The 14,229-nt window shown below is 45.1% G+C and overlaps 6 non-coding genes and 3 pseudogenes across 6 annotated transcripts; all 9 read right to left on the reverse strand.

Annotated features, from left to right (window-relative positions):
- Positions 1-203: 203 nt before the first annotated feature.
- On the reverse strand, positions 204-320 carry LOC130395821 (5S ribosomal RNA). The gene has a single exon (XR_008898830.1). It is a non-coding gene; the product is annotated as a 5S ribosomal RNA (ribosomal RNA).
- Positions 321-849: 529 nt separating this feature from the next.
- Positions 850-968, reverse strand: LOC130400497 (5S ribosomal RNA). The gene has a single exon (XR_008902980.1). It is a non-coding gene; the product is annotated as a 5S ribosomal RNA (ribosomal RNA).
- Positions 969-8,054: 7,086 nt separating this feature from the next.
- On the reverse strand, positions 8,055-8,173 carry LOC130395690 (5S ribosomal RNA). The gene has a single exon (XR_008898716.1). It is a non-coding gene; the product is annotated as a 5S ribosomal RNA (ribosomal RNA).
- A 516-nt stretch (positions 8,174-8,689) lies between these two features.
- Positions 8,690-8,808, reverse strand: LOC130400157 (5S ribosomal RNA). Its single transcript, XR_008902635.1, has one exon. It is a non-coding gene; the product is annotated as a 5S ribosomal RNA (ribosomal RNA).
- Positions 8,809-9,321: 513 nt separating this feature from the next.
- Positions 9,322-9,439, reverse strand: LOC130394011 (5S ribosomal RNA). The gene has a single exon (XR_008897211.1). It is a non-coding gene; the product is annotated as a 5S ribosomal RNA (ribosomal RNA).
- A 509-nt stretch (positions 9,440-9,948) lies between these two features.
- Positions 9,949-10,070, reverse strand: LOC130395880 (5S ribosomal RNA). The gene has a single exon (XR_008898882.1). It is a non-coding gene; the product is annotated as a 5S ribosomal RNA (ribosomal RNA).
- A 530-nt stretch (positions 10,071-10,600) lies between these two features.
- LOC130396253 (5S ribosomal RNA) lies at positions 10,601-10,720 on the reverse strand (annotated as a pseudogene).
- Positions 10,721-13,259: 2,539 nt separating this feature from the next.
- Positions 13,260-13,376, reverse strand: LOC130396115 (5S ribosomal RNA; annotated as a pseudogene).
- A 655-nt stretch (positions 13,377-14,031) lies between these two features.
- On the reverse strand, positions 14,032-14,152 carry LOC130396269 (5S ribosomal RNA; annotated as a pseudogene).
- Between the last annotated feature and the right edge of the window lie 77 nt (positions 14,153-14,229).

Raw genomic sequence — 14,229 nt, forward strand, 5'->3', positions numbered from 1 at the left:
AAATGTACAACTGTCGTTTCAGCTCTCTGGTGCTCCCTGCTGGCAGTATCACTATACTGTCCTCATGTTTCACAAAAATAGTTTTGAGAGACGTTTCAGTTTTTGTATGTTGCTTAAATCCTCCAAAGCGGTTGGCAGTAAACATCAGGTCACGGTACGCCACGGTAGCCACGGAGGCAATGAGCTCGAGTTGAAAAAGAAAAAGCTTACAACACTGGTATTCCCAGGCGGTCTCCCATCCAAGTACTAACCAGGCCCGACCCTGCTTAGCTTCCGAGATCAGACGAGATCGGGCGTGTTCAGGGTGGTATGGCGTAAGCAATTAGTACAGGCGCAAAACCAGGTTTTATACAGTAGCAGATAAGGAGTGAGAAAGCTGCTGAGGCTTGACGTTACACTTTTACAAAAACAATCATTAGTTAGATATAAACGGCAGTAATTGATTCAGTAGGACTCTTATCCATGTAAACGATCATTGTGACATCTGAATTCATTAATTATCTGAAATACACTGCGTGTGCGTGGTGATGTTAAATGTTTGAACCAAGGTTAACGGTTAAAGTGTCAGAGAATGGGTGGTGATTTTTTGACGTCCTCCCATGATCTGAAGTGAGCGTGCGTGTTTGTGTTGGTGAAAGTTTAAGAAATGTACAACTGTCGGTTCAGCTCTCTGGTGCTCCCTGCTGGCAGTATCACTATACTGTCCTCATGTTTCACAAAAATAGTTTTGAGAGACGTTGTCAGTTTTTGTATGTTGCTTAAATCCTCCAAAGCGGTTGGCAGTAAACATCAGGTCACGGTACGCCACGGTAGGCCACGGAGTCAACGAGCTCGAGTTGAAAAAGAAAAAGCTTACAGTACCTGGTATTCCCATGCGGTCTCCCATCCAAGTACTAACCAGGCCCGACCCTGCTTAGCTTCCGAGATCAAACGAGATCGGGCGTGTTCAGGGTGGTATGGCCGTAAGCAATTAGTGCAGGCGCAAAACCAGGTTTTATACAGTAGCACATAAGGAGTGAGAAAGCTGCTGAGGCTCGACGTTACACTTTTACAAAAACAATCATTAGTTAGATATAAACGGCAGTAATTGATTCAGTAGGACTCCTTATCCATGTAAACGATCATTGTGACATCTGAATTCATTAATTATCTGAAATACACTGCGTGTGCGTGTGATGTTAAATGTTTGAACCAAGGTTAACGGTTAAAGTGTCAGAGAATGGGTGGTGATTTTTGACGTCCTCCCATGATCTGAAGTGAGCGTGCGTGTTTGTGTTGGTGAAAGTTTAAGAAATGTACAACTGTCGTTTCAGCTCTCTGGTCCTCCCTGCTGGCATTATCACTATACTGTCCTCATGTTTCACAAAAATAGTTTTGAGAGACGTTGTCAGTTTTTGTATGTTGCTTAAATCCTCCAAAGCGGTTGGCAGTAAACATCAGGTCACGGTACGCCACGGTAGGCCACGGAGGCAATGAGCTCGAGTTGAAAAAAGAAAAAATTACAGCACCTGGTATTCCCAAGCAGTCTCCCATCCATGTACTAACCAGGCCCGACCCTGCTTAGCTTCCGAGATCAGACGAGATCGGGCGTGTTTTTTTTTTTTTTTTTTTTTTTTTTTTTTTTTTATTATCAAAAAATATAGTTTACAATTAAAATTCCGTATTTACAGTAATTTACAATCTTTTACGGTCATAACCAAACACAGTATGACACACAGAAGACATACAGATAGTTGATAATCACAAATGTACGCAACAATCACATAGAGAGGTTAACCCTAATCATACACAACAAATATTTGCCTCGGAGTGGTCCGCCAGGTCTTAACAAGCAGGAAAAACAATGCCCACACTACACACTAAATCCTAACGTCCCTGATTCCGTTAACATGACTAAAGTGCTGTTCCTAACAAAATACTTGTGAAAATCCTCCCTCCTAAGCGTGTGGACCAACCTCACATTCTTTTTAAAAGTTGCCACAAACCACTCCCATACCGGTATCACCCTCTCCTCATATTGCGCAACGTTCCTCCTGCATACAATTGCATGACGGACTGTGCTCAACATGAAATTCACCAAATTTACATTCACATCTTTCACCTTTCCAACCACACCAAACAACAACAGTTTCTTCCATTCAACATCCTTCCCAACCTTGATCCCACAGTGTACACTCAGCAAATCCTTAACCTTCTCAAAAAAACAAACAACATTGAACATTCAATGAAATAATGATCAAGGTCTCATCCACCTCTTTACAAACTTGCACACTCTACCCACAGTACTATCAATTTGGTGCAAAACAACATTCGTGAAAACCCTATTGTGCCTGATCTTAAAATCATTGTGCTCACATTCAATAGAGTATACTTCACATTCAAGTTGCCCCACATTTTCTTCACGTCAAACCCCTCAAAGCCTTCCCACACCTTCTCTGACGCTGGCCTCTTCATCCCACCGCCCATCAAATCCATATACACACTTTTTTGTACTAACATCCTCAACCTTACTCTCCTTACCTCCCACTCTACACCCCCCCAACTCGACAATCGTGTTCTCCTTCGCCTATCCCTCTCCTGGTCCTTAACAGTATGTGAATCCACCCGTCCCATACTTACTCCTTTACTCTCCTATCCATCCCAAAACCACACCCCCGCCCCCTTCCATCTGCTCTTAACTCCTCCTTACATCCCTTATGATCCCCTGTTCCGCCTAATAAAAACGTTCTACCCCCCTCCAACATTAAATGCTTTTGACCTGTTTAATACCGGCTTTCTCAAAATGTTTACTGACCAGTATTCTGTTATTGTGAAGTATTTTTTGGGTTATGAAAGATTGGCTGATTCAGCAACCTCGGCTCTGGTCCACCACGCTTCCCCTACTTCCCTGGTACTCCATATATTTCCCCCATTGCCTCAAAAACCTTCTCGATTAGTAAATACAGACTATCCCTTGGACACCTCGGCCCTTTATTAATCCATCATAAAAAGACCCCTTCACACCACAACCACCATACTCTGTGCAACATCGTCTCTCAATAAACCATCCAAACACTACTCTCCTTTCCAAATAACATATTTCTTAATTGTTTTTTCACTTCAGTATTATTCGCCATTTTCTTTCACCTCCACACTCTATCAATTTCAGGCTTTCCTCCATCCTCATAACCCTTTCGTTCAAGACTTCTGCGCCAATTTTCGGCCGCCGTTTCCCATTCCCCCACAAAAAATTGTTAACAGCCCACATTCAACTCCGTACTACCCACAATGGTAGATCCAGGGTGCTCAGCACATGATTCACCCGTGAACCTCATCAAGCAATTCACCAACAATCACCTTACCCCTCAGTCTCAAACTTCCTCATCTTCCATAAATTCAAATTCTGCTTCACTTTATTCAGAACCCCTGTCCACGTGCACATCCCTGCCTCATTTTCATCCACACCCACATTCACCCTAATACCTTTATCATCCCCTTAGAAACAGTCCGCGGAATGTCACACTCGCTCATATCCACTGCCCCTACACAAAGGATCTCTGACTTTTCCAGGTTAATCTTTGCCCCCGATGCACTCCCATATATTCCAATAACTCAATACCCTTTTCACACTGGCCTCAAATTCCTAACTGTAATGCTTGTGTCATCTGCGTATTGATGGATGAAACTCTCTACCTCCTCCCGGGATGTTGATGCCTTGTATGTGCTGATCCTTTTTTAGCATGGTGGCTAATGGTTCAGCCGTATATACTGTACAATAAGCAGATACGGACAACCCTGCCCTACTGACCTCCTAATCTAAAACTCTCCGGTCACATACCACACCGTTACACTGACCCTACTCGTTGCATTACTATCCAATAATCTGAATCCACTTCACTAACCACCACCAAACCACAAATCGCTCTAGCGCACTAAACATAACTCAGGTCTACCCTATCAAAGCCTTTGTTAAAATCTACCCTCATACTACAACCCTTCCCTCCTTCTTTCATATGCCTCACTACATCCCTAACTGACCCTATCGTGTCCGCTATATCTCTCCCTGGAATACTGTAAGTTTGGGTTGATGAAACTATGGTCCCTACTACTAGACTTAATCCGATTAGCTAAAGTTTTGGCCAGTACCTTATAGTCAGTGTTCAACAGACTTAACCCTCTGTAGTTCCCTAACTGCAATTTACTACCCTTATTCTTGTAGAGTACCGCTATTAACCCCGTCGACATCGACTTGCTAACCATCCCTAACCTTTCCATTTCCCTATATACCTTTAATAAAATCGGACATAACAACTCACTCAAGCACTTGTAAAACTCTGCCGGCAATCCATCAGAGCCAGGACTTTTGTTATTGGACAGGCTGCTGACGGCCGCCATCACCTCCGATTCTCCTAACTCACACTCACATACTTCCCTATCACTATCCGATAACACATGCTCAACCGTTCCTAATACCTTGTCCACACTATCCTTATCTACATAGCCTTTGCTAAATAAATCACTGTAAAACCCCTGCACTCTCTCCAACACCCCCACAAAATCATGTACCACTTCCCCTCTCTCATCCTCTATCTGAGCTATGTATGTTCTACCCTGTTTCCTTTTTTCCAGCCCCAAAAAGAAAGACGTACATTTCTCCCCATCTACCGCATACTGCGCCCGACTCCTAACTATTGCCCCTTTACACCTCTCCCTTTCATAAGATTCTAATTTCCCCTTTAAATGCCTATGTAGTCAGCTAAGTCACTATTCACATCGTCATCTAACCTTCCTCAATATTCCTCAGCCAATCGCTTCCTCTCAACTACCCTATCCGTCCTCCTCTTACTGACTCCGCTTTTTACAATAATTGATGCTCAAACATTTTCCACCTTTATCTTCTTCACACATTCCCCACCACCCACACGGTCATGCATCATACCCACAACAATTCATTGCTCCTTATACACACCTCTCCACCAGCTCAGTATATACTGCTCTCTCTCCAACACCACTTGTATTCAAACACCAAACCTCCCCCCCCTGTCACCTCTACTTCTGTCTACCCATCTGAAAGATTATTGCTGCATGATCACTATAACCAGTGATATTTATACTGTACACTGTCTTCAAACCGTATCACGATTTCCTGCTCTGTGCTACACCATAAATCGATCCTACTTTGCTTTAGCACTCCGTTCACTATCTGCCTCCTAGAAAATTCCCTCTTGGCAGCATTTCTAACCCTCCACACATCGACCAAACCCCCATCCTCAATCATTTTGAACAAAGCCTTCCGGGCCGAATCCTGTCTAAAACTATCTCTCCTATAAACATCCAGCTTGCTACAAAACACATTAAAATCTCCCACGAGAACACAATTCCTAGTGCAGAGCAAACCAAGAGAGATAAAAAATAGCCTTTTTTCCACTTCTCTGTTAGGTGCGTATACATTAATTAGTCTATACGTTACATTATTAACATCAAAATCGATTCCAATCACCCTCCCCTTCCCATCATTCAGAACCTCCTTCACATTCCCAACCACATCCTCCTTTACAAGTATTGCCACACCACACGATCTTGCCGTCCCACAATTGACGAATAACAGTCCCCTCCATTTCTCCTTGATTTCTGGCATTTTAGCCTGTGTCCAGTTTGTTTCCTGCAGCACTAAAATATCGGATTTAAATTTGATTAACACCTCATCAAACTTCGCCATATTGTTAAGACCGTTGATATTAATTGATGTGAGTGTGACCATTGAAATCAAAAGACACAGAGTGGGTATTACTGTTAAAATCTTTTTTTTTTTTACGTACCCCTTTCTTTTTCAAGTTCCTCTGTTCCTCATCGGAATCAACCCCTCTCCTGCGTCTGACCCTGGGCGCCCTCTCCCTACAAACACCCAACGCCTCATTCCCAGACTTATTCTCCCTCTCCTTCCATCAGCCAGTGTGGGGGGGGAAATTATAGGCGCCATACCACGCCAATGAGACGCGTCGGCTGTAGCCTCAATAGTCACAGCACAAGACCCCCAGGCTGCATCTTCCTCTACTGTAGGCCACCCGGGCGCCTGTAAAGAGAGGAGCCCCGCTTGAGAGCTCCTGCCCCCCCCCAACCCTGTGCCCCCATCTCCCCCTGATGCCGGGGCCATTGACACAACCAAATCCACTTCTAGGCTAGCCCCCGTGCCATGTCCCGCCTCGTTCCCCAACTGTCCAGACCCCCGCGGCACCTTGGCTACGCCCTCCGCTGGTGTAGGGTGCCCAGATGCCGGTAGAGAGGAAAGCTCTCCTTGAGAGCTTTGCCCCCCGGGCAACCCCATGCCCCCCACACCCGGGTCCTTCAGCACAACCTGTAGCTGACTGTCCAAGACTGTCTCCCCGTCAGACAGCTCCCCGTGCTCCATCTCCTCTTCCGCACTCTCTTCCCCTCCACTTTCCTCACTCTCCAACGATACAGCCCTTGAGTCTGGGTCAACTGAGAGGGCACCCCCTCCCACCTGCTCCTCCTTACACACACAATTTCCCTTTCTATTACCACACTCTCTGCATTTAATCACAGCCACACACTCCCTTGCATAGTGTCCCTGCTTCCCGCACTTCCGACAGAGGAAGTCAGGACAGTCCCTCACTATATGTCCAGGCTGGATGCACAATCTACACACCTTTAATTGTCTGTCATGGATGACTCGGAAATATTCAGCACCCTTTTCAGTGTCAAAACGTGTGGACCAAGGCAAGGACCGTACTTCCTTGTTAAACTTCACCTTAACAAACCGTGTACCCTCACATATGGTCATCCCAGGCCACTTCCTCCTTGCAATCGGCGAAACTGCCTCCACACCCCAGTCCGCAAGCTTCTTCAGAATCTCCTCATCCGTAATGTACACTGGTAGACTCATAAAGGACACCACCATCTCATCTGCAGTCAAGTCTTTTGCGACGACGCTGGTCCCCCTTATCCTAAAACCATCCAACAATCGCCTCTTCCCGTTGGGGTGATTCATCGTTACTTCATATTGGTTCAATGAGAGGTAGCGACATCCCAAGACCAATCCACATACACTCTGCATCGCCCTTAGCATCTCCATCATCGGGATTTTCTCCTCTCCCACAAGCTCCACAGCCACAGACAACTCCCTGCAGTAGCTCGGGCCACCATCCGCAACCTTGTCCTCCTTCTCTCTTGTTGCTCTCTCCGCAGTCACCGGTCTCCCGCCTAGTACGTCCTCCGATGTCCTCTTCGCCACACAACCACCATCCGTCACCGCAGCAGGAGCCGTGTTCCGTTCCATGCCGTCTTCCATTCGAGTTTTCGAAACCGCGTGAGACATCGAAAAAAAACCGAACTAAAGTATACTAATACTCCCCCAAACAGCAAGCTGTCGGGGGAATAAACGACTAGACGCAAAACTAACCAAAAAAATATCTATAAATACTTGATTTACCACCAAAAGAATCCTCGCTCCAACACCGTCCTCCTCTCACCACTCAAGCACACCAAACACTTCCTCAATGGGCGTATCACTTCCTCAATGGGCGTGTTCAGGGTGGTATGGCCGTAAGCAATTAGTGCAGGCGCAAAACCAGGTTTTATACAGTAGCACATAAGGAGTGAGAAAGCTGCTGAGGCTCGACGTTACACTCTTACAAAAACAATCATTAGTTAGATATAAACGGCAGTAATTGATTCAGTAGGACTCCTTATCCATGTAAACGATCATTGTGACATCTGAATTCATTAATTATCTGAAATACACTCGGTTAAATGTTTGAACCGAGGTTAACGGTTAAAGTGTCAGAGAATGGGTGGTGATTTTTGGACGTCCTCCCATGATCTGAAGTGAGCGTGCGTGTTTGTGTTGGTGAAAGTTTAAGAAACGTACAACTGTCGTTTCAGCTCTCTGGCGCTCCCTGCTGGCAGTATCACTATACTGTCCTCGTGTTTCACAAAAATAGTTTTGAGAGACGTTGTCAGTCTTTGTATGTTGCTTAAATCCTCCAAAGCGGTTGGCAGTAAACATCAGGTCACGGTAGGCCACGGAGGCAATGAGCTCGAGTTGAAAAAGAAAAAGCTTACTGCACCTGGCATTCGCAGGCGGTCTCCCATCCACGTACTAACCAGGCCCGACCCTGCTTAGCATCCGATATCAGACGAGATCGGGCGTATTCAGGGTGGTATGGCCGTAAACAATTAGTGCTGGCGCAAAACCAGGTTTTATACAGTAGCACAAAAAGTGAGAAAGCTGCTGAGGCTCGACGTTACACTTTTACAAAAACAATCATTAGTTAGATATAAACGGCAGTAATTGATTCAGTAGGACTCCTTATCCAAGTAAACGATCATTGTGACATCTGAATTCATTAATTATCTGAAATACACTGCGTGTGCGTGTGATGTTAAATGTTTGAACCAAGGTTAACGGTTAAAGTGTCAGAGAATGGGTGGTGATTTTTGGACGTCCTCCCATGATCTGAAGTGAGCGTGCGTGTTTGTGTTGGTGAAAGTTTAAGAAATGTACAACTGTCGTTTCAGCTCTCTGGTGCTCCCTTCTGGCAGTATCACTATACTGTCCTCATGTTTCACAAAAATAGTTTTGAGAGACGTTGTCAGTCTTTGTATGTTGCTTAAATCCTCCAAAGCGGTTGGCAGTAAACATCAGGTCACGGTAGACCACGGAGGCAATGAGCTCGAGTTGAAAAAAAAAAGCTTACAGCACCTGGTATTCCCAGGCAGTCTCCCATCCAAGTACTAACCAGGCCCGACCCTGCTTAGCTTCCGAGATCAGACGAGATCGGGCGTGTTCAGGGTGGTATGGCCGTAAGCAATTAGTGCAGGCGCAAAACCAGGTTTTATACTAGCACATAAGGAGTGAGAAACTGCTGAGGCTCGACGTTACACTTTTACAAAAACAATCATTAGTTAGATATAAACGGCAGTAATTGATTCAGTAGACTCCTTATCCATGTAAACGATCATTGTGACATCTGAATTCATTAATTATCTGAAATACACTGCGTGTGCGTGTGATGTTAAATGTTTGAACCAAGGTTAACGGTTAAAGTGTCAGAGAATGGGTGGTGATTTTTGACGTCCTCCCATGATCTGAAGTGAGCGTGCGTGTTTGTGTTGGTGAAAGTTTAAGAAATGTACAACTGTCGTTTCAGCTCTCTGGTGCTCCCTGCTGGCAGTATCACTATACTGTCCTCATGTTTCACAAAAATAGTTTTGAGAGACGTTGTCAGTTTTGTATGTTGCTTAAATCCTCCAAAGCGGTTGGCAGTAAACATCAGGTCACGGTAGACCACGGAGGCAATGAGCTCGAGTTGAAAAAGAAAAAGCTTACAGCACCTGGTATTCCCAGGCGGTCTCCCATCCAAGTACTAACCAGGCCCGACCCTGCTTAGCTTCCGAGATCAGACGAGATCGGCGTGTTCAGGGTGGTATGGCCGTAAGCAATTAGTGTGGCGCAAAACCAGGTTTTATACAGTAGCACATAAGGATTGAGAAACCTGCTGCGGCTTCGACGGTACACTTTTACAAAAACAATCATTAGTTTAGATATAAACGGCAGTAATTGATTCAAGTAGACTCCTAGCCAGTAAACATCATTGGACATCTGAATTCTTAATTATCTGAATACCTGCCGTGTGCTTGTGATGTTAAATGTTTGAACCAAGGTTAACGGTTAAAAGTGTCCAGAGAATGGGTGGTGATTTTTGGACGTCTCCCATGATCTGAATTGAGCGTGCGTGTTTTGTGTTGGTGAAAGTTTAAGAAATGGTACACTGTCGTTCAGCTCTCTGTGCTTCCTGCTGGCAGTATCACTATACTGACCTCATGTTCACAAAAAAAATTTGAGAGACGTTGTCAGTCTTGTAGTTGCTTAAAATCCTCCAAGCGGTTGGGCAGTACATCAGGTCACGGTAGGCCACGGAGGCAATGAGCTCGAGTTGAAAAAGAAAAAGTTTACAGCACCTGGTAGTTCCCAGGGCGGTCACCCATGCCAAGTACTAACCAGGCCCGACCCTGCTTAGCTTCCGAGATCAGATGAGATCGGGCGTGTTCAGGGTGGTATGGCCGTAAGCAAATAGTGCTGGCCAAAACCAGGTTTTATACAGTAGCACATAAGGAGTGAGAAAGCTGCTGAGGCTCGACGTTACACTTTTACAAAAAACAATCATTAGTTAGATATAAACGGCAGTAATTGATTCAGTAGGACGCCTTATCCATGTACACGATCATTGGTGACATCTGAATTCATTAATTATCTGAAATACACTGCGTGTTGCGTGTGATGTTAAATGTTTGAACCAAGGTTAACGGTTAAAGTGTCAGAGAATGGGTGGTGATTTTTGACGTCCTCCCATGATCTGATGTGAGCGTGCGTGTTGTGTTGGTGAAAGTATAAGAAAAGTACAACTGTCCGTTTCAGCTCTCTGGTGCTCCCTGCTGGCAGTATCACTATACTGTCCTCATGTTTCACAAAAATAGTTTTGAGAGACGTTGTCAGTCTTTGTATGTTGCTTAAATCCTCCAAAGCGTTGGCAGTAAACATCAGGTCACGGTAGGTCACGGTAGGCCACGGAGGCAATGAGCTCGGTTGAAAAAAGGAAAAAGCTTACAGCACCTTGTAATCCCAGTTGGGCCTCCCATCCAAGTACAAAGCAGGCTCGACCCTGCTTAGCTTCCGAGATCAGACGATATCGGGAGTGTTCAGGGTGGTATGGCCGTAAGCTATAGTGCAGGCGCAAAACCAGGTTTTATACGTAGCACATAAGGAGTGAGAAAGCTGCTGAGGCTCGACGTTACACTTTTACAAAAACAATCAGTGAGTTAAGTATAAACGGCAGTAATTGATTCAGTAGGACTCCTTATCCATGTAAACGATCATTGTGACATCTGAATTCATTAATTATCTGAAATACACTGCGGGTGCGTGTGATGTTAAATGTTTGAACCAAGGTTAACGGTTAAAGTGTCAGAGAATGGGTGGTGATTTTTGACGTCCGCCCATGATCTGAAGTGAGCGTGCGTGTTTGTGTTGGTGAAAGTTTAAGAAATGTACAACTGTCGGTTCAGAGCTCTCTGGTGCTCCCTGCTGGCAGTATCACATAACTGTCCCTCATGTTTCACAAAAACCAGTTTTGAGAGACTTAGTCATTTTTTGTATGTTGCTGGGAGAATCCTCCAAAGCGGTTGGCAGTAAAACTCAGGTCACGGTACGCCACGGAGTCAATGAGCTCGAGTTGAAAAAGAAAAAGCTTACAGCCCTGTATGCCCAGGCGTCTCCCATCCAAGTACTAACCAGGCCGACCCTGCTGAGCTTCCAAAGATCAGACGAGATCGGGCGTTCAGTGTGGTATGTCCGTGAGCAATTAGTTCAGGCGCAAAACCAGGTTTTATACAGTAGGGAGTGAGAAGCTGCTGAGGCTCGACGTTACACTTGTACAAAACAATCATTAGTTAGATATAAACGGCAGTAATTGATTCAGTAGGACTCCTTATCCATGTAAACGATCATTGTGACATCTGAATTCATTATTATCTGAATACACTGCGTGTGCGTGTGATGTTAAATGTTGAACCAAGGTTGACGGTTAAAGTGTCAGAGAATGGGTGGTGAGTTTTTGACGTCCTCCCATGATTTGAGTGAGCGTGCGTGTTTTGTGTTGGTGAAAGTTTAAGAAATGTACAACTGTCGGTTCAGCTCTCTGTGTGCTCCCTGCTGCAGTATCACTATACTGTCCTCAGTTTCACAAAAACAGGTTTGAGAGACGGTTGTCAGTTTGTTGTATGTTGCTTAATCCTCCAAAGCGTTTGGGCAGTAAACATCAGGTCCCGGTACGCCACTGAAGTCAATGAGCTCGAGTTGAAAAAGAAAAAGCTTACAGCACCTGTTATTCCCAGTCGGTCTCCCCCATCCAGTACTAACCAGCCCCGACCCTGCTAGCTTCCGAGATCAGACGAGATCGGCGTGTTCAGGGTGGTAGGCCGTAAGCAATTAGTGCAGGCGCAAAAACAGGTTTTATACAGTAGCACATAAGGAGTGAGGAAAGCTGCTGAGGCTCGACGTTACACTTTTACAAAAACAATCATTAGTTAGATATAAACGGCAGTAATTGATTCAGTAGGACCTCCTTATCCATGTAAACGATCATTGTGACATCTGAATTCATTAATTATCTGAAATACACTGCGTGTGCGGTGTGATGTTAAATGTTTGAACCAAGGTTGACGGTTAAAGGTGTCAGAGAATGGGTGTTGATTTTTTGACGTCCTCCCATGATCTGAAGTGAGCGTGCGTGTTTTGTTGGTGAAAGTTTAGAAATGTACAACTGTCGTTCAGCTCTCTGGTGCTCCCTGCTGGCAGTATCACTATACTGTCCTCATGTTTCACAAAAACAGTTTTTGAGAGGACTTGTCAGTTTTTGTATTGTTGCTTAAAATCCTCCAAAGCGGTTGGCAGTAAACATCAGGTCACGGTTACGCCACGAGGCAATGAGCTCGAGTTGAAAAAGAAAAAAGCTTACAGCACCTGGTAATCCAGGCTGTCTCCATCCAAGTACTAACCAGGCCCGACCCTGCTTAGCTTCCGTGTTCAGACGAGATCGGGCGTGTTTTTTTTTGTTTTCTTTTGTGACAACCCGTCACTACTTACAGCAACCTGGGCTTCTGAGGGAGGTCTCCCATCCAAGGACTAACCAGGCCCGACCCTGCTTAGCTTCCAAGACAACGAGATCGCGCGTATTCATGGTGGTAGGGCGTAAGCAATTAGTTCAGGCGCAAAACCAGGTTTTATTACAGTAGGAGTGGAGAAAGCTGCTGAGGCTCGACGTTACACTTTTACAAAACAATCATTAGTTTAGATATAAACGGCAGTAATTGATTCAGTAGGACTCCTTATCCATGTAAACGATCATTGTGACATCTGAATTCATTAATTACTGAAATACACTGCGTGTGCGGTGATGTTAAATGTTGAACAAGGTTAACGTTTAAAGATGTCAGAGAATGGGTGGTGATTTTTTGACGTCCTCCCATGATCTGAAGTGAGCGTGCGTGTTTGTGTGTGTGAAAGTTTAAGAATGTACAACTGTCGGTTCAGCTCTCTGGTGCTCCCTGCTGGCAGTATCACTAAACTGTCCTCATGTTTCACAAAACAGTTTTGAGAGACGTTGTCAGGTTTTGTATGTTGCTTAAATCCTCCAAGCGGTTTGCAGTAAACATCAGGTCACGGTACCCACGGAGTCAATGAGCTCGAGTTGAAAAAGAAAATGCTACAGCACCTGGTATTCCCAGGCGGTCTGCCATCCAGTACTAACCGGCCCGACCCTGCTTAGCTTCCGAGATCAGACGAGATCGGGCGTGTTCAGGGTGGTATGGCCGTAAGCAATTAGTGCAGGCGCAAAACCAGGTTTTATGCAGTAGCACATAAGGAGTGAGAAAGCTGCAGAGGCTCGACCGTTACACTTTTACAAAAACAATCATTAGTTAGATATAAACGGCAAGTAATTGATTCAGTAGGACTCCTTATCCATGTAAACGATCATTGTGACAGCTGAATTCATTAATTATCTGAAATACACTGCGTGTGCGTGTGATGTTGAACCAAGGTTAAAGGTTAAAGTGTCAGAGAATGGGTTGTGATTTTTTGACGTCCTCCCATGATCTGAAGTGAGCGTGCGTGTTTGTGGTGGTGAAAGTTTAAGAAATGTACAACTGTCGGTTCAGCTCTCTGGTGCTCCCTGCTGGCAGTATCACTAACTGTCCTCATGTTTCACAAAAACAGTTTGAGAGACGTTGTCAGTTTTGGTATGTTGCTTAATCCTCCAAAGCGGTTGGCAGTGAACATCAGGTCACGGTAGTTCACGGTAAGCCACGGAGGCAATGAGCTCGAGTTGAAAAAAGGAAAAGCTTACAGCACCTGGTATTCCCAGGCTGTCTCCCATCCAAGTACTAACCAGGCCCGACCTACCTGCTCAGCTTCCGAGAATCAGACGAGATCGGCGTGTTTTTTTTTTTTTTTTCTTTGGTGACACCCGTCACTACTTACAGCAACCCTGGGCTTGCTGAGGAGGTCTCCCATCCGAGTACTAACCAGGCCCGACCCTGCTTAGCTTCCGAGATCAGACAGATTGCGCGTGTTCAGGGTGGTATGGCCGTAAGCAATTAGTGCAGGCGCAAAACCAGGTTTTATACAGTAGGAGTGAGAAAGCTGCTGAGGCTCGACGTTACACTTTTACA

Source organism: Gadus chalcogrammus, chromosome 12 (assembly GCF_026213295.1).
Source record: "Gadus chalcogrammus isolate NIFS_2021 chromosome 12, NIFS_Gcha_1.0, whole genome shotgun sequence".
Taxonomy (NCBI): Eukaryota; Metazoa; Chordata; class Actinopteri; order Gadiformes; family Gadidae; genus Gadus; species Gadus chalcogrammus.